Below are 17967 nucleotides of genomic sequence, written 5' to 3' on the forward strand. Positions count from 1 at the left end.
TGCAACCAATTCTTTTCTATGCACTGTGCAATAGCGGCACCCTGCTGTGTCCAGCAAAGCACAGCACAAGTGGGCTGCCTGTGGAACACTTGTGCATCACACCATTTGCTATACATTCAATAGAAATGCAGAATGATATGGAGCAGGCATGATTAGTACATGTAAAAATCATGAGTGGCTACAAAAAAATACATAGTACTCCCCCCACCTTCAGTCAGTGCACGTCGCTTCCTTTATGAAAGCGACTTGGTAGCTCAGTAAAGCTTTCATTTCAATAACAGAGATTAAACAGTCATCATAAATGTTAACCTGGCCAGCACACACGCTAACGTTAGCCATTGGCGGTAACTCACATTAGCCGGCTAGGGTGTATAGCTGATAATATAATGATAAAATTAATGTCTGAATTGAGCAGCTCTTTATCAGTTCTGTTACTTGTTAATTTTCTCTTAAAGTTCCTGATTGAAGCCTGAGAAAAGTCTACCAGCTATCTCCTATCTTATGTGTTCTTCTCCTATTAAGTTATACAATCAAATATGACTGAATATTGGTAAATAACTCCCTGTTGTAGTGGAACCTTTTGGATGAAAAGAGAAGAAAAACTCTGCACTCGAAGTTATGGAAACTTGTTTTCTGCTCTGTTTTGCACACCCAGCAAGAATACATAATCCAGATATGTGTTTTTTCTTTTTCTTTTTCTCTTTCACCCCATGGTTTCTCATCCAATCCAAAGAAGTGCTGCGCTTTCAAATCCCCTCTCTTCTTTCCAGCTTTCCTCCTTTTTACAAACAGATACTCGTCCTAAATATCTCAGCTGCGCTTCACCACAATTCACTTTGGAGAGAACTATGTCTGACAAAAGCGTTTGGAGAATGTTCAAGAGGGGTGGTATCTCCAAATTCCTGAATAAGGCTTGTGTGACAGAGCTTTTCTGTCTCCATCAAAGGAAGAATTGCATTGTGTGGCTGCAGAATCTAAAAGCCCGAAAAGTTTCTCTCTCAACAATCTAAAGAATATTAATACTCTGTGATAATAAACAGACTTTAATGTGACCTTAGGATTATAAGATCCACATACAGTCAAACTGTTTTTACACAGTGGTGATTGAAGTGAAAACCAGGGTTATTGTGGGTTAAAATGATTATGGATTAACATGACAGCATGGTTTTCTCCTCGCTGTAATGCCAGCACCGGCTTCACTGAAGCAAGGCAAAGGAGCTTAGTGCTTTTAGCCCGTAGTTCTCTTCTCTGGTAGCATCTGTTGTTACAGTCGGACAGAGCAAACACACACTCGAACCACTCAAACACATGCTGAAGGGTCATAAAGCCCTGTTTTTAATGTACTGAGGGGGAGACAGAGTGTGTGTCTGTGAGAGTAGGTGGGTGATACAGTATGAAGTAAGGGTTTTCACAGAGGACAATTCCTCTGGAGTCACAACAGGTGTGTGCGTCTCTGTGTGTGTGTGGATTGCAAAGGGGGAATTATGAGCCGGGTACTAAAAGGAGGAGGGGTGGGTTAGAGGACTTATGAAGGGTCCCCTCTGCCCCACCTGTAGCCTGTCAGCTGTTGTAAGCCTGTTAAAACGTCAGCTGTTTCTGAGGAGAAGTGTGTGTATGTGTGTGTGCGCTTGTGTGCATGTCTGTTAGTCAATGTCAGGGAGCTTGTGGAGGTTGGGGGGAGGGCTGGCTCTGTGTGGCACTCACCGCCCCATTGCACATCAAACGCCTTGTCCCCTCTGGGGATTTGTTAGTGCACAACACAGCGGCTTGTGCTTACGTTGCCTCTTTTCTGTTCATTGCACTTTGACTCAATTGTTCAGTTAAAGAAAAAAAAATCAGAATCAGAAAGCATCTCTGAAACAATGTCTCTATTTTGTCTCTTTATGAGCAGCAAGTTTGATTCCTTACATGACAGATGTCTTTGTTTTGTTTGTTTTTTTGCAATTGAACCAAACCCTAAAACTTTAAATATAATTAAGATCTTACTGTACAAAAATGAGTCCAAAAGAATCAGTCATGATCAAAAAACTTCAAGTTTAAATGTTAGGAAAGTAATTTTCAATATTTAGTGCTATCTAAACTTTTATTTGTTAGACAGTAAGAAGAATGTGGTAGCAACTTTCAAAGGTGTGACTCATGACCTGACAGCGTGGTCCTAGAGCTAAGCAGACTGTGTTTCAGTTTGACATTGTGGAAACTTTGATAGCGCTTTGGTTTCAGCTGTTGGCTCTGACACTGATCTTTTAGTGTCGAGAAGTAATTTTGACCACGTCAGCTAACTTCCACTCTTTCATCTTTGTGCTTGATAGAATAGCTGCATGTATCATTTAAAAAATATGGTAAATTAAATCACATTTAATGTTCATCTTGAACTGCTTTTCTGTTTTCCTTTATTCTTTCTGTTTGGCAGTAGTTGCGTGTTGATAGATTCTTTGTGCAAGGGGGCTTATTTTGTTTCGTTTTCCCCTAACCAATCAGTAGCAAATGAACCGACAAACCACAGCTGAAGAAACGGTTTTAGTAGTTTCTAGGAGCAGTAACCTTCGAGATCTAAGCTGATTTGAATGCTCCTGAAACACTTATCACTATTTTATTTTCACATTACTATATCTCTGCTTATCCTGATGTAAGAAGACATTGTTTACATTTGGCCCAGTAAATTCAGATTGGTTCATTTTTATTATTCCTCCTGCTATTGGTATGGAGGGCTGGGCCACTATATCAGCCAGTTTGAGCTTATTGTCAGTCCAGGTGGCATGAAATAATCCTCTCTGTGTTTGGCAAAAGGCTTTGTAACACTTCAAACATTTCAGTAGTACAATTACAGGTAATTATATGGCAACATGTAGTGTTTACCACAGGCATGCTTTACTTGCTTCTCCAAAGAGGATCTTGTTTTGTGGTTACACCAAGTCCAAAGCATGGACTGCAGCTCTGCTCTGGAGATCTGGAGGGCTCCTCTAACCAGAACCTGCAGCAGGTGGGGGCTGGTTTATGTGCTCACTGCAGCTCAAAGCAGAACAAAGACTGCCATTAGCAGCTGCAGAGCAAAGCGGTGTATGAAGTTGTGAGATTATCCACAGGCTGAGAGAGTCACAGAAGAACCAGCCCACACCACACCCCACGCCTCCATGTGTTCTGATTTTTTTTTTCCTTCTATTCACTCAGCTGATGGGCTTCCAAATAATAATTTATAGTAAGTACAGACATATAATAAGCTCCCAAGTCACCAACATCACTAACAACCAATCGTATAGATTACAGGAGGTCAGAGCAAGTGAGCTTTGAAATCTGTGGTAATAAAGGTCTCTTGTTATGTAGAATGACCATTTAGGAGATAATTTTCCTCCTCCAGACCTCTCGATCTCAACAGCTCTTTGAAATTAACATAGGTGATCTTTTGATTCCAGATGTCTGCTCTTGTTGTGTGGGGTTTTTTTTTTTTTGGTTTTTTTTTTTCCTTCAGGGCGTAAGCTGAATGTCTGTTGTCCTGCACAATGCACTATGTCATGCTGGTGTGGGAGTCACAGGTGTTGAGTGATTTATGGCTTTAATTTACTTGATAGATTAAAATATGATAAAGTTTCACGCACAGGTCATTAATTAGAATAACTGAGCCAGCTGTAATTTTACTTTAAATCGCTTGGCAGGGACATGGAAAAAGCTTACTACTACACTTTACATATTAAAATGTATACTGTACACAGGAAGGCATGTTGTTAGTCAACAGGGATTGATTTCCCTCACGAAGGCAATGGTACTTCATTGATTACTCCATAAAATAAGCAGAAATCAGAGCGCTGCTTAATTTAGTGCTTCGTGTTATATTAAAGACAGATTCAAAGGAGAGTTTGATGTTAATAATCTGTCCCTAAAATTGTTCCTGTGTTGGGCAGTGACAGCCTGGAAAAGCGGTGCGCTTGGAGCTGCAACAAGAGGCTTTTATGGGGTGGGGGGGTTGCAGCCTTTGTGGAGCCAGCTGAGTGAGGCAGACAGTTGAAGGGAACAGGTTGCTGCGTCTGTTGGGGCTTGTCTTGCTGCTCTTGACTTCTAACCTATAGCTGCGACAGCTCCAGGGGCTAGGAGATACCAAATTTCCCCAGATTGAGTGAGCAAGGGCTAGATTAGATAAAGACAAATACAATACTGGTCGGTACTGTGACATACAGCAGTCCCTAAAGGTGTTCCAGTGCAGTCTCGTGCTATTTTTAAGTAGCTCACATTCTGTGTGTAGTTTAGATTTATTTCTTTGAAAATGTTATAAGCTTATCCAACCATGGATATGCCTGAAAAACCTCAGTGGGTGGCCGCTTCTCCCTACTTTCCTCTGACATGTTGACAGTGCTGGTGTACAGTCACTCCTGCTCTGGTGTATTTTCAGAAGAGTAAAGCAAAAGATGGGATAATTTACATGGAAAAATATTGGCAGATACAATCTGTGGGCTACATCGTTGAGTCGTTGCAGAATTTTTTACACACGCCCTTACCAAAACCACTGACGATGCCAATTCTGACACCAGAGCCAGTGAATTTATGGTGTTGTGGTTGGTTGTAGACTGGACATTGACTCTACTTTGGTAGTGCCCAAACTACCTCAAATAGATCCTTCTGATGCAGAGAAGCTCCATGGCTTATCTCTGAAGATGTCCACAGAGGAAGTGATGACTTTAATTTCACAGCTAGCAGAGACCATGGAAAGCAATTGCTGGCGACGCAAAGTGTGCAGGTCCCGAGTTAAACTTTTTTATGACTTGAAAGCAAGAGATTGAAGCGACTGCTAGTGAGAGTGCAGGATACCATTGATTGACATATAGCAAAGTTTTAAATGTATTAGAGGGTTACCTAGGCGACTGGAGTCTGGAATGTCTGGCAAACACGGTTGCCAGCTGTCAGCAACAAAGCAATGCATGACGAACGAATTACTTCCTGTGTGGATGCGCCTTAAGGGTGAGCTCAGGGCCCTATCGGAGCAAGCTCATTTCTGCAACTTCTGTATCTGTGATCTACGTGGCCGCATGTGAGAAAAGGAAGGAAGGCAGACTGATCAGTAAATGAAAAGCATTCCCTTTGAGCTCAGCCACAACAAACTGGAACAGTGATCATATCCGTCTGGATTCTGTACAGAACTCCTCCAGCTTCATTTAATTAATTACATTTTTAAAATTTTTGCTAATCTAATGTGTTTCAGTTGGAACTTGCTCATTTTGAAGGCAGTTTTGAATTAAAGTAGAACTCTAAATACTAGAGTGCCAAACTGGATCTATTGATTTATTAAGTGGCAAACAATTACTTGCTTTACAAATCATTTATCTTTTTCGTAACTTCTTGACTGATATATTGATTTACATTGTTAAACTGCACATCTTTATTGGTCCCACAAAAAGAGACGTCAATGGCTGCGGGAATTCTAACAACAGATTTCAACTGTTTTTGTCATTATGATCTCAACAATTAACCAGTTTATTATGACATAAAAGGATTTAGAAGAGTTAATGGTTTTGCCTCATTGTTTTGTACTTCTTCATTTGCATCACATCCCTACCTTAATGGCTAAAATCAGATGCAAAGAAATGAAAGCAAATTCAATGTGCTTATCTTATATTTTCTGAATAGACATACGTGAAAATAAATGGTGAAAATTGAATTGAAATTGGTTTGATCCACTCAAGATGCTTTAGGGCATCTGAAAACCTGCTGGTTTGAAATCACTAGATTTCTAACATGAAATGTAAGTAAAACGAAGATTGGCTCTGGATGCTGGCACAGATAATGTGGAGTAATTAGACAGCCTCATTGTTTGGATGAGTACGTTCTGTTGGAAATGTTCATCTTCTGAGCTTTATTATGCTGTGAGATTTGTCGTAAGGATGTGAAAATGTGGAAAATTCCTTAATAATGTAGGTCACATGCGAGAAAATGGCTCACACTAGTGCCACACCAAAGAAAAGCTTTGTCATTTTTTTTTAATTTACCCCATCCTCGGGAGGGAGGCAGATTTGCATAATCAGGGTATTCACTGTCAGACCCTTGAAAGCATATCATGCTTATTCACAAACCTATTAGTCATTTGGTACAAAGACAAAGTACCAAATAAGCTTGTCTTCAACAAAACCTCTTGAGTTTTTCTTTGTCATGGCACATCACTCAGGTGGCACACCTTTCACATTGAACAATACGCAAAAACAAATCTTTTTGCCTTCTCTGCAGCTGTTCCAAGGATTTGCAGTTACATGGATGGATGTTTATCATTGCAAGAGCTGAAGCTTATATGCTTTTGTGTTTCCTTTAAATATAAATACACTTGCCTCTGGGCAAAGGAGCTGCTTTCTTTTACTGCTCTGCTAAAGAGGAGAGAATAGATATCCTTTGCTTAGTGTTTGTGCCTCCCCCACCTCTCCTCAGTGCCGGATCCCCACCACATGTAGCCAGCACCACACAGTCTTGGCCCGCGCTTGCAGTCAGTTGTCAGTGAGAGCGGAGGTAGGCTCATAGATCCCCATTTTAGGCTCCGGGCCAACACCGTGTGTTCAACACGGAGAGCCCCCAGGCAGTCGTGCACACGGATGACAAATGTGGATGGCAAGCGGGGGAAAAAACCTGGAGAACGGGGCAGAAAGATAAGGCCATCTGAGCAACCGTGTTTGTTGTTGAAGTAATTGTGCCCTCAATACTCTGACATTAGGATTGTTGGGTTTAGTAGTGGTGTATATTTTCCTAACCATGGGCAGATTTCCTGTTCCAGATACACAAAGGGAAAATATTTTTTCTTCTCTCCTTTTACAGATTTATCCATATAAGTTACTGCTGCAAGATGAATATGGCCTTTGGAATTTTTGCCCCTTGTTTAACCCGTTGGGTTCTTGGCACATACGTGCCTGCACCCATACATGTATTCACTGTGTGTGGAAACTCAATGACACAACTGTTTAGCAGACTAGTGGCCTCCCATTTCCCACACCCTCCGGCCCCCCTTTGGAGATTTCAAGGTCAGGAAAGGGCACGGGCTGAGATTCATGTCTTGGGAAGCAGAGTCGCTGTTGCAAAAAAGTCACAGAGAGCGAAGCGTTCCTTTTACAGTGGTTGCTGTCAAACAACCGTATCTTACCAAGATCAGATCTTCTAGGATTTGGATATGGCATCAGATAAGAACCGTCAGCAGTGGTCCACATTGGAGATGATGGGAAGGTGGAGATGTTGCAGTGTAGCTGTTGAAGTTTAACAGCAGAATTTCAAAATCGCATATTGAACGGTAGGGCAGAAGGGCACAAGACATTACCGCTGTGTTGAATTCTCCGACAGCTGAGCATTCGAGTATATGTGTGTATTGCATTGCATTGCCTTTGTGTGTGTGTATGTGTCCAGATTTTTGGGGGGTGGGGTCCTCAGAGAGTCCAGAGGATCAAAAGGTATGTAGGCAGCTGCCACCCTGTTGCTAGCAGCTTATGATCCAAATGGAAGATGTATAGACACACGTGCACGAGGGATAGACTGGTGTGCAACAAGGATCTCACACCCTCAGTTAGGCAGCTAGTGACTCCCTCACTCATTTGGGACACATACATATAGCCATATTCTGTTTAGCCTATAAACTGGGAATTACAATAAACACTATGTCAGAAGCTTAGTAAAATTAGGTTTAGTTATCAAAACACAAGTTATTAACTTTTGCATTTGTCAGCTGACGATTTCAGCATTCCAACATGTTTTTTAGGGGGGGGCATATTTTTCCATTGTTTGTTGGCAGTACATGGAAAAAAAAAAAATCTCACTGTATTATTTTACCATAGTGGAGCAGATCAATCTGGCTGTGATGATCACTAAAGTGAAAGTTTGAGTAAAATAAACAGATCAGATATGCGATAATAATAATTTTATGCTGAACAAAAATGCAGATTTTTTTGATAGTGTACTGCACTGTTTTTTTTGTTTTGTTGTTGTTTTTTTTGTTTTTGTTTTTTTTGCTGTGGCATATAATGTCAAGTTTCGTATTTTAACTATCAGTTTAAACTTCAAGGAATGAGATTTATATTTAGAAAATAATCTATTGTTCAATTAGTTATAATTCAATAAAGTTAAATTTTGACCTACTAAAAAATTGGAAATGCAAGGATTTGCATTAAATGTGCTGAAATGCGGGGAAAAAAATTCTTTAAAGAGCTGACCAACACACACCTCATTTGCTAACATAGACTATGATGAATTGGTGGCAGTTGCTGAAGGCATATTAGGGCAAAGGGTGACCTGGGAGGGGTTTATGGGTAGAGAGGGGGATGAGTGTACTGTTTAATTGTGAGGAGTGAGGTAGAGTGACAAGAAGCAGCAGCAGAGGAGGGGGCTTGGTGGTGTTTGGGGTCCAGTAAGAAGGGTAATTTGGGGCGTCCAGAGTGAGGTGTTCCACCAGCAGTTGTCACTTCGGCAGTCGATGGTGGGTGGAGTGGCACATGTGCTGCTCTAAGCCGGACTGTCTTTCTATTCAGGACTTTGTATACCTCTGCAATCTTTGACTTGGACTACTTTGGAACTATTGACCTCAACATTGTGTTTTGTTTTCTGCTGTGTCATAGAACTTCCAAAACAACTTTTTGGCACCAAAAATCTTCGCTGGTAAGAGCAGTCGATAGAGATGTTACAGTTGGTTTGATTAAATTGATTTGATGTGAAATGAATGCTATGTTTCTTAAAACCATGAAGAGAGAAAGTCGTTTTTTTTTCTTTTAAGATTTCACACTACCTCGTCTCTGTTTAAAAGTCACGTTTTAGCTGAAGTTCTGAAAAAAGATGTTTTTCATGAACATTCAGAGATTTCTCGGGTCTCTAATCAGTCCAGGAAGCAATCAGTAGGTCTTTACGAGGTAGATATGGAAGAGTGCGAGGTGACTTGCTGTGTGGCCGGCTGTCCTTTGTCAGCTGCTGAACTGACATCTACCCAAGTCCCCAATGTGCTGAGAGAGGCTCAAGAGTGGAGGGAGGGTCTGTTGTAGTGATTTATGGTTGAAAGCTTGTGTTGTTGTGAAGCTCATAACGTCACACCTGCTCTTTTTCTTCCTTGAATTGAAGGCTTGCATGACCATTAATGGTGAGTTGAGTGCCATGACGCTTGTGCCCTTGACACCTGTTAAAACTATGTTCTGTACTTTACGTATGGTGAGATATATCGCATTGAATACAGCTGCTGGGGTTCTTTAACCTTTGCGATTACCCTGTTTTTACTGTGCTTTTTCCCAAAAAAGAAAAGGAAAAACACAAGGTTAATAGCAGGAGGTTGTTTTATCCTAGAAATAATAGGCTTATTTTGATTTCCAGGCTTAAATTGATTTGTCTGCCTTTGTGTTGTTTGTAGAAAAAGAATTACATCAGGAATTTGAAGGGTCTTGTTCTACAGATGGGAGATTATTACATGGATCGTGCGCTGCACTGTTGTTGGTTGCTCCATAGTGATCATCATTTAATTTTGGGATGATGACAGGAAATAAGTTTTCCTTTCTCAACATGGTTGTGATGTTTTTTCTCATTTCTACAAGTTTTATTGAGTTGCATTGGTGCCTTCTGCTTTTTAAACCAGTCAGAACAAGAGTGGATGGACTTGCAGGTCTCCAAGCAGCTGCTCCGCACTTGTTTTGAAAGGTTTCTTGACAACAAAGCCGACCTGGCTCGATCTCCTGTGACTAGATTGAAAGATGCCTCTCTGAGCTGAAGGAGCTTGTGCTTTCTAATGACCACACACACACACACACACACACACACACACACACACACACACACACACGCAATCATGACTGAGTCTGTGTATATCTGTTACCAAAAATGTTTTCTATAGGGAGAGTGAAATTGTTGAAAGGACTACAGTTACTTCTTAGAACAGTGGTGTTTGTGTGTGTGTGCCACACTCCGTGGAGTGTTTATTATTACTGAGTACCTTTAGCATACTTGCGGTGCCCACATTACACAGTTAATGACAGATAAATAAACATAACGTTTGTGGTGGATGATAAAAATAGGTAGGTATTTTCGTGCTGAAAAAAAAAAAAAAACAGAATTCCTCCTCCCACTCACCTGCATTCATGAAAATAAACCCGACAGCACTTGCGTTAAAGCACTATGTGTTAGAGCCAGCCGGTTGTCTTGATCTTACCTGTCTGGCTCTTGCATAAGGTCCCATTGATGAAAACATGTTCGACTAGTGATGTCAAACTATCGTACGCACGCTGACTCGGGCATGCACGCCCTTCGTCCTCGAGTGTCACATTGATGTCATTAGTGTTTTGTCTGGCGGGTATTCTTCTTTGTCACATACCTTTTGTTATTGTGCCGCAGCACATTTGAAACGATGGGAAAAGCTTTCAGGGAGGAAACCTGGATTCCACCAGACATCTCAAGAGTTGCATTTCAAAACTATTTGCCCTAATGAGGCAGATTATAGATTATAAATGATCTGATCTCAAAGACAAACAAAGCCCAAAGTAATGGGTAGTACTTGAATGAATAATAAATTCATTAAATACTGCCGCTGCCAGAATAACTCTCATTTATAAATCAAATTGCAGCTGTTTAATTTGCTGTGATCCAAAAAAACAAAACAAAACACTGTATGTAAGAGCTAGTTCAATGTAATGGCACAGCGTTGATTGATTAGTTGTTTATTTAGTCATTATCATACCAGTTTATCATGTCTTTTTTTTTTATGTCCTAAAACTGTCAGTAAATAAAGAAATTTATGATCACAGGAGTTCTCAGCCTGAGGGGAAATTATCATGTCTGAAAAACAAATATATCCAACTTACAATTACACAAACAGTAAGAAGAAGCAAATTATGCACATTTGAGTATCTCCAAGCACTACGTATCTGAAGATTAAGTCATTTTAGATAAGGTTATTTGATCAAACAAAAATAACCATCAATGGCATGTTTAGCTGAGATTTTAGACATCGGTTTCAGTTCTTGAAAAAGCATCTAGAAGACTCAATTTGATTTACTTTAAGTGACTGTAATACACCTTTAAATCGATGCACGAAAACTTTAGAACTTGTAGTGACCTCTTATACATGCAAGGCCACAGCAGATCTTCAAATACATTTAAAAAATGCCTCAAGCCCTTATTAGATAATCTGAAGGATTTCTAATCAAGAAACGGTTTCACATTTTTCCTATTTGTCACAGTTCTTACGCGGTTACAGTTTATCATTTTAAACTCTTACCACTGGCTCCTCTAATCAGTCCACACCTTTCAGGAACAGGAGTGCCCCTGAGCATGTTAGGAGGTTTTATCTTTTGGTCATGATGTAACCCAACAGGCCAAACCACATTGTCCATGTTGGTGATGCAGTGACAGGGGTAGGTCTCAGATCGACAACAAATTACAGTTAAAGTATTGTATGGCCTGCCAACAAGTCCCCTATACTCCACATGGTTTCTAAAATTCAGCACAAAAGACATCTTTGTGAATCTGTGTTTGCACTCGCATACAGTATATACGTGCATTATGGGTATTATCGGGATATTTTTGCTGTATTCATGCCAGAGGCTATGAGCACAAACAGCAGATCAGTGACAGTTAGGGCGCCCTGTGTTAAGTGCGTAGGTGTGTTTTTTCTTTTTGTGCGTGCTGTTGTTTGTTTTTTTGTATACGTGTTTGGGAGTGTGTGTACGTGCTCGGGCAGACTGCAGTATTGATAGCGACCCAGCAGTGCGGGCGTGATTCACAAGCCATGAGGCACAGATCTTCTTACTACCCCTCCCATCCCATCTCATCTCTTGCCCCAAACCACCACCACCTCAGAAGTGCTGCCCTTGCACTGCATCAGCCCTACCCACTCTTTCCCACCTCTCTAAAGTCTCACCCATGATTGGTTAAGAGGAGAGGGGGGAAGGGGAGATCATATTCCACTGCCAGGGTTGGCAGCGCTGAAGCACAGGCACAATCACAATCATAAGCCAGGCTTCAGATACGAGGCCAGCAGCTCCCTCCTCCTCGTCCATCTCCCTCTCCTCCTCCACTATTTGTCACCATGCCCTCCCTTTACTCCACCTGCTGATATTCCACAAAATCAGCCATAGGGTTTTGTTGATATTGTAAAGATGCATGCTGGGTGATCTGAAGCTTGAGTGTGCTGGGAGCTGTGTCCAACAGTTGCCCGGGAACATGAGGCAACAGGCTGTAAATATCACACAGCTGGTGCTGGCAGAACACCCTCAAGGTTGGGCTCGCCGGGTCACATTTTCAGTGGCCCAGTTACACGCCAACCTTTTCCCAACCCCCAACCCTTCACTCTCAGCCCCATTGATGGTTCTATCTGTTTCCCAGCGAGGAGCAAATCTATTAGACTTTTCCTCCTCCTCTTACAAAACCCGATTCATTATTGTAATGCATCTTGAAGCTGGTGTGCAATGCATGAACCTTGGCATTAATGCCTTCAAGATGTCAGTGTCTCAGTGCCTATATGTGTTTGCAATTAAGACAGGAGGGGGGGGGGCGACTGGAAAAGACCAGGGGAAAAAAGTGGTTAGAATCCCAAGTGGATGCTTTTCATTTGTGCAAGAAAAATGAAATGTCTTCAAATTAATTTTCAGCTTACGAATTAATCAACCGATTAACACTGGTTTGAGCTCAGCCTGCCATTTAACCTTCAACCTTTAAATGCCCCTAACACTGGAGAGTTTATTTCTGGTCCTTCTGTTTTTAATGAGGCAGAAGAGCATGTTCATTTTGATCACTCTTCTGGTCTGCTACATCTTTTCTGTTTTTGATCAAATTAAACCACAGGTGCAAGACCACCTCAGACACCTGCTGATTTGATTTCATTTGATTCCCAGTTGAACAGCGCATCTGATTGGATCATTTGTCAAATTGTATTTTGTCCAACTTGTCAGACCTATTTTGATGGAACCTTGAGTGATAAATGAATATTGGTAAATTATTGATCCATGTCTACCTCAAAGTGAGCCACAGATCAGTCATTTTCCAAGCCTGGTGCAGAGGTCATGACTTCAACAGCTATATCCAGGCAAACTGCACACATCTTGAAACATGAAGCCCTGAACTCCTGTGCAGATATTTAGGCTATGTCTGTGATATTTTGCCAGCAGGGCCTGCTTAATGATATTTTTATATATTTCATTAGCAGTCAATATAATTTTCTTATATTTATATCATGACAAACAGTCACTGTTACTGATAGTGCACTTTAGCTTAGCTTCCTTTAGAGGATCATGTATCTTTTTGCCAGTGATTGCAAAAACCAACAAGTTTGCTGGTTTGATTCTTTTCACGTAAGCTGTGCTACAGAGAGCAATTTGTGATACCTAGCTTTCTACTGATTTTTTTTCTTTTTAAGTTTAGTTCTATGAGGTACTCTCTTATAGTCAGCATATTATGCATAGTAAATTGTGGCTGGCACATCACCAGCCACCATTTGTTACCATTTCCCTCCTGTCAGATCTTCTGGGAAAACTTATTTTAGGACCAAAAAACAAAACACATTTGACATCAATTGACCAGACAGTCCTGTCTGACACAAACTGACTATCAATCCCAGCATCAGTAAGAGTTATCGAAGTGTAATTTGAATCGAATCTTTTACGCTATTTAAAATTCGTGTTTCTTGACTGTGGCTTTAAAACACCCGATACTTTTCCACTTTGTGTTGTTAGCCAGAAGTCACATGAACCTTCCCGAAGTGCCAGCTACATCAACATTGGTAAACAGCAGCCGGTGATTCATGGGGCATTTTTTGGATTATGTATTCTTCACTTAAATGCCACTGGCTGGTGATTGTGTACCTCTGTTCAGGGTCACTGTCTGTTGTCTGAAAAAGACATTTTTTAGCAACTTTAATGGATGCTTTTTCTCAACAATAAGAGAGTTTATTGCCTCAGTAATTTTCTTTGAACAACTGTGTGAACATTGTGCCAGTGTTGTTGGGTTTTTTTTATTTTTTATTTTACTTGGTCCTTAAGTTCAGAACAGCCTGTTTTTACAGCTTATTTTATTTCCTGTGTTGAATTTGTTCTCGGCTTGCATTTTTGTGCTGGTTTAACTCCTGGATTTGTGTTAGTTTTTTCATAACCATTAAACGTTATACGTCTGCTGGGTATTTAAATTGACCCTCATTACAATTGGTATAAGCACATACATATAGGTTTCAGACAATTCCCATGACATTGGCAGCTTTCTGTCCATAAAGCGTTAGAAACTGATTTTAGTCTAGGTTGATGTAATCATAGCTTGGGCTCGAATGGACAGCACATAGTGGGTGTCTGCAGTGGAGCTGGTTGCGATCAGCTTTAGCAGATGTTGGTGCTGAGTGGGAAAAGTAATGGATTTCTCTGTAGTCCTTTGGCAAGGCTCCAGCAGCCGAGAACCATCTTCACCACCACTACTCCTCCCCCTGACGGCCAACCCTCTACCGCTGACTGTTATCTCTTTGCTCCAGGCTGCTCCACTGCCACTTTACACACCAGGATGGTAAAGAATGGACATACAGGAAAACACACATAAACACAGACAAGCACAGAGACAGATAATACTCAGGCCTGACCAATATAGACGCGCTAGTGTTGTACTGGAGATTTATCATATGGGCATACCGATAACCTTCCCCCAAAAATGTTTTAAGCTTAATGACTAATGTATTTTTTTGTTCATTATGAGCGAGTAAACATTCATCAGCTTAAAGATCATTGGGGAAAACAATGGTCATCACTTTTCTTAGGATCATCATGTTTCTTTTTAACCAGGCGTATTCTGTCTCAAACTCATTTTTAAAAATTAACTCAGTACAATGATATAAGAGTCAAGTTGGGGCAATGTCTAAATTAGCATTTTCTTACATGCCACGCAGTCTATGTTCATTCACACTAGTGAAAATGGCATATAACATACATTTGTAGTTATTAGCTGACATTGCAGGGTGCAGTGCGACACTAAAAAACCCGTGCCTGAACCCATAACAGCAGGGAAAAACTGCTGAAATAAAGCACTTATAGTGTATTTTAATTAAAACTGTCCTGTTTCAGGTTTTGTTCTGCTTGAATTATCACTCATTTCTGACCCAAATATCTCACAGTAGCTGTCAGACTTTAGTGTGCACACACAGAGATGGATCATCATCTGATTACATCATGCCGTCCATCGTAAAAGCCAACAGAATGCTATACTGACAGAGATCATGTTTAACCCAAACACCCTCTTTTCCTGCTACATTTTGTGGCATGCAAGTGTATCTCTTTCCCTCCAGGTTCTGGCACATTAAGCCCGTAGCAGAAACATTGGTCGTATTGAATTGGAAATATCGAGGGCAGTGTTAGCCTCGGGGGCAGCCAGGCAGGTTGTCAGAAGGAAGGTCAGTAGTTCACAAACCTTGACTGGCTGGGAAAATCTGGATGGCATGCCCTTTAGCAAGTCATTTAACCCCTGATTGCCCAAAGGAAGATTTTTTTATTTTTTTATTGTCTGACTGTAAAAGACAGTTGCAACATGAAGCTTCCAGCTACGGCTCTGCATAAAAGTGAAGCAAGTTATTGCAGAATAGAGTATTCTTGTCAACTTTTTCCTCATGAATAAATGTTAAAATCATAATATAGCCCCTGTACCTCGTGGGTTTCCACCCACATCATTGGAATAGAAGATTTGATGCTTTGAAATGGTGATGCACTGCAATATTTTCTAACCATTCTTTTTATGGACTAATCTTTGTTACAGACTGTCCTAAGGCTGTGACCTGATGTGCCCTCTCTAGAACTTAGCTGACACATTTCTACAGTAACAGTATTTTTCATTTTTATGCTCTTTATGATGCTCTCTTAAGGCTCTTTAATTTGATGACCAGATTCTCAGTTGGCTTACTTTTCTGCATTGTGCCTTTTTTGTCTTTATGAAACAGCACATTATAATGGATTGCATTTTTTTTTTTAATTGTCAGATATTTTGAGGCTGGTGGTTTTTTTTTGGTACATACTATAGAATGTAGTGTGCATCTTCAAAGGACACTGAAGACAACCCCAAACTGATGTAATTAAGAAGAACAGAAAAGAACTGACATCTTGTACGAATACTTTTTTTCATTTCTAGATTTCTTGTGTGGTAGGGCGTCTCTGCTTTGGTACAAAGTGTATGAAAACATCTCGCATTAGAAGCCACAGAGCTTTATCAACTTCAAATTGCCCAATTTATCTAAAGAGATGATGAATTTTTCATCAAACCTGAACAGCCGATATTTGTGCTTAAAAACTATAGAAATGTAGCACAGCTGTACTTTCAATGATTGCAGTTTCCTTAAAAGTTCTATATTCCTTTTATTCAGTTTTCCTAACTCCAGCCATAATAAATTGTTAAAGACTAGCCTTTCAATGGCCTCTTGGGGAATAAAGCATATAAACGCATTAGGCGTTCCCCAGGGTGCTAATCTGGGTCCACGGTAGATTCCTAATTATCAGTGTTTATCTTTTCATTGTCCAGAGCCTCTCTATCACTCGTGTCTGCTCAGTGAAGTAACAGACACACTCCAGGCTCTCCGCTTCCCATGTGAGAGCAGAGATTCTGCCTGACATCAGACATGGGAAGCGAGCTGCAGCAGCATGAAGGGTAAAAGGTCGAGACTTGACCACCCCAGGCAGATAAAGCAGCCTTTTCATGTGTGATCAGCCCACAGCCTAAAGACAAATCCCTCAGTTTGCTGCCTTTGAACTTCACTGCAACTGCAGTGAGTCCCCTACTCTCTCTGTGGCTGACAAAGAGAGAATGAACGCAAACCCTATTATTTTATTAAAATATTTCGCCACCACTTCTTTACTTTCCTTCATTTGAAGCTGAATGAAAGGAATGAATGTGCAACATAAAGAAATGCCTGCTCTTTCCAGGAGTACACTAATTAGGTGATCCAGGTAGAATTCATTATCCTTTGCTAGTTTTCCTATTAAATTGGTGATACTGAAAATGGAGACGAGGAGGATGAAAGCGGATGAGATGGATTTTTATAAAATAATTTTGTTTAAGGGGCTGGAACAAAATATGTGAAAGATCTTGCCAGTATAATACATTCAGTTCCTGCAGCTCACTGTAGATGCTTAGTGTAAAAAATCGGGCTCAGGCAGCCTCCAGTTCTCCATCAAGCCTTTTTACAAAGCAATTATGACATTCATAACACTCTTTCTTCAGCCCCCTTCCACTCTTTCCCATCAGTGCATAATTCATAGGCAACTCATCTCCAAAGCTAAGCCAATTGCATCCTCTCTAAACGAGCATGCAGTGCAGCTCCCACAGCAGCACAAAAGGAATGTCAGTCTCATGACAGACTATTTCACGTTCTTTGTTTCATAAGAATGGATGTAAATAGAGGGCGTTCTTCTGCTGCTGCTCTCCCAGGTAGAGGGAATGCAAACAATGCTGCGGACCTGATGTGTGTACTTGCTGCTTTCCAGATGATTTAGCTCTGTAATTCTGCCACTTGGCTGCCACTGTGTGTGTGTGTGTGTGTGTGTGTGTGTGTGTGTGTGTGTGTGTGTGTGCGTGCGCACGTGCAGGCTGTGCTGTGTGTCCACACAATCTGTATGTATATATATATATATATAGAGTGCTATTTTTAAAGATGAACCGTAAATAGCAGTAACAGGGCCTAAAACGGTCTTTGCCTCTGTTGCCATTCCTGGGCTGCTGCCGTCTCATTCATTCATGAGTTTGCATGAATTTGCAGAAACACTCTGGGCTTTCTTGCTCTGACTTGCCCTTTTAAAATATGGACTTCGTGATGTACCCATCCTCTGTTTTTGATCAGGCACCGTAGCGTATCCCAGACCACCCTTATTTCATGGTTAGTTAGACGTATGAGTGAATTAGACACACGTTTTTTCACTCGTCATCTTTCGCTGTTCTGCATGGAATTAGGTCAGCATTCAGTTTAGGTAATAAGGCGTAATGATATTAATGGTCAGAAAATGACATTCGCCATCCTGTCTTTTAAATATGAAGTGT

At 40.8% G+C, this 17967-nt stretch overlaps 1 protein-coding gene across 10 annotated transcripts in view; it reads left to right on the forward strand.

Moving 5' to 3' along the window:
- Positions 1-17967, forward strand: part of mef2d (myocyte enhancer factor 2d) — a 104780-nt gene that overhangs the window by 21108 nt on the left and 65705 nt on the right. Inside the window, exon 1 of one of the 10 annotated variants that reach the window (XM_082551147.1) lies at positions 7092-7249. The exons of 8 other annotated variants lie outside the window; for them this stretch is intronic. The gene's annotated coding sequence lies outside the window, so the exon portion shown is untranslated. Of the gene's footprint in view, positions 1-7091; positions 7250-17967 lie in introns of those variants that run through there. One more of the 10 variants, XM_082551148.1, reaches the window with a different exon arrangement.

Source organism: Aulonocara stuartgranti (assembly GCF_965226115.1).
Source record: "Aulonocara stuartgranti genome assembly, chromosome: 11".
In the NCBI taxonomy this organism is placed as follows: Eukaryota; Metazoa; Chordata; class Actinopteri; order Cichliformes; family Cichlidae; genus Aulonocara; species Aulonocara stuartgranti.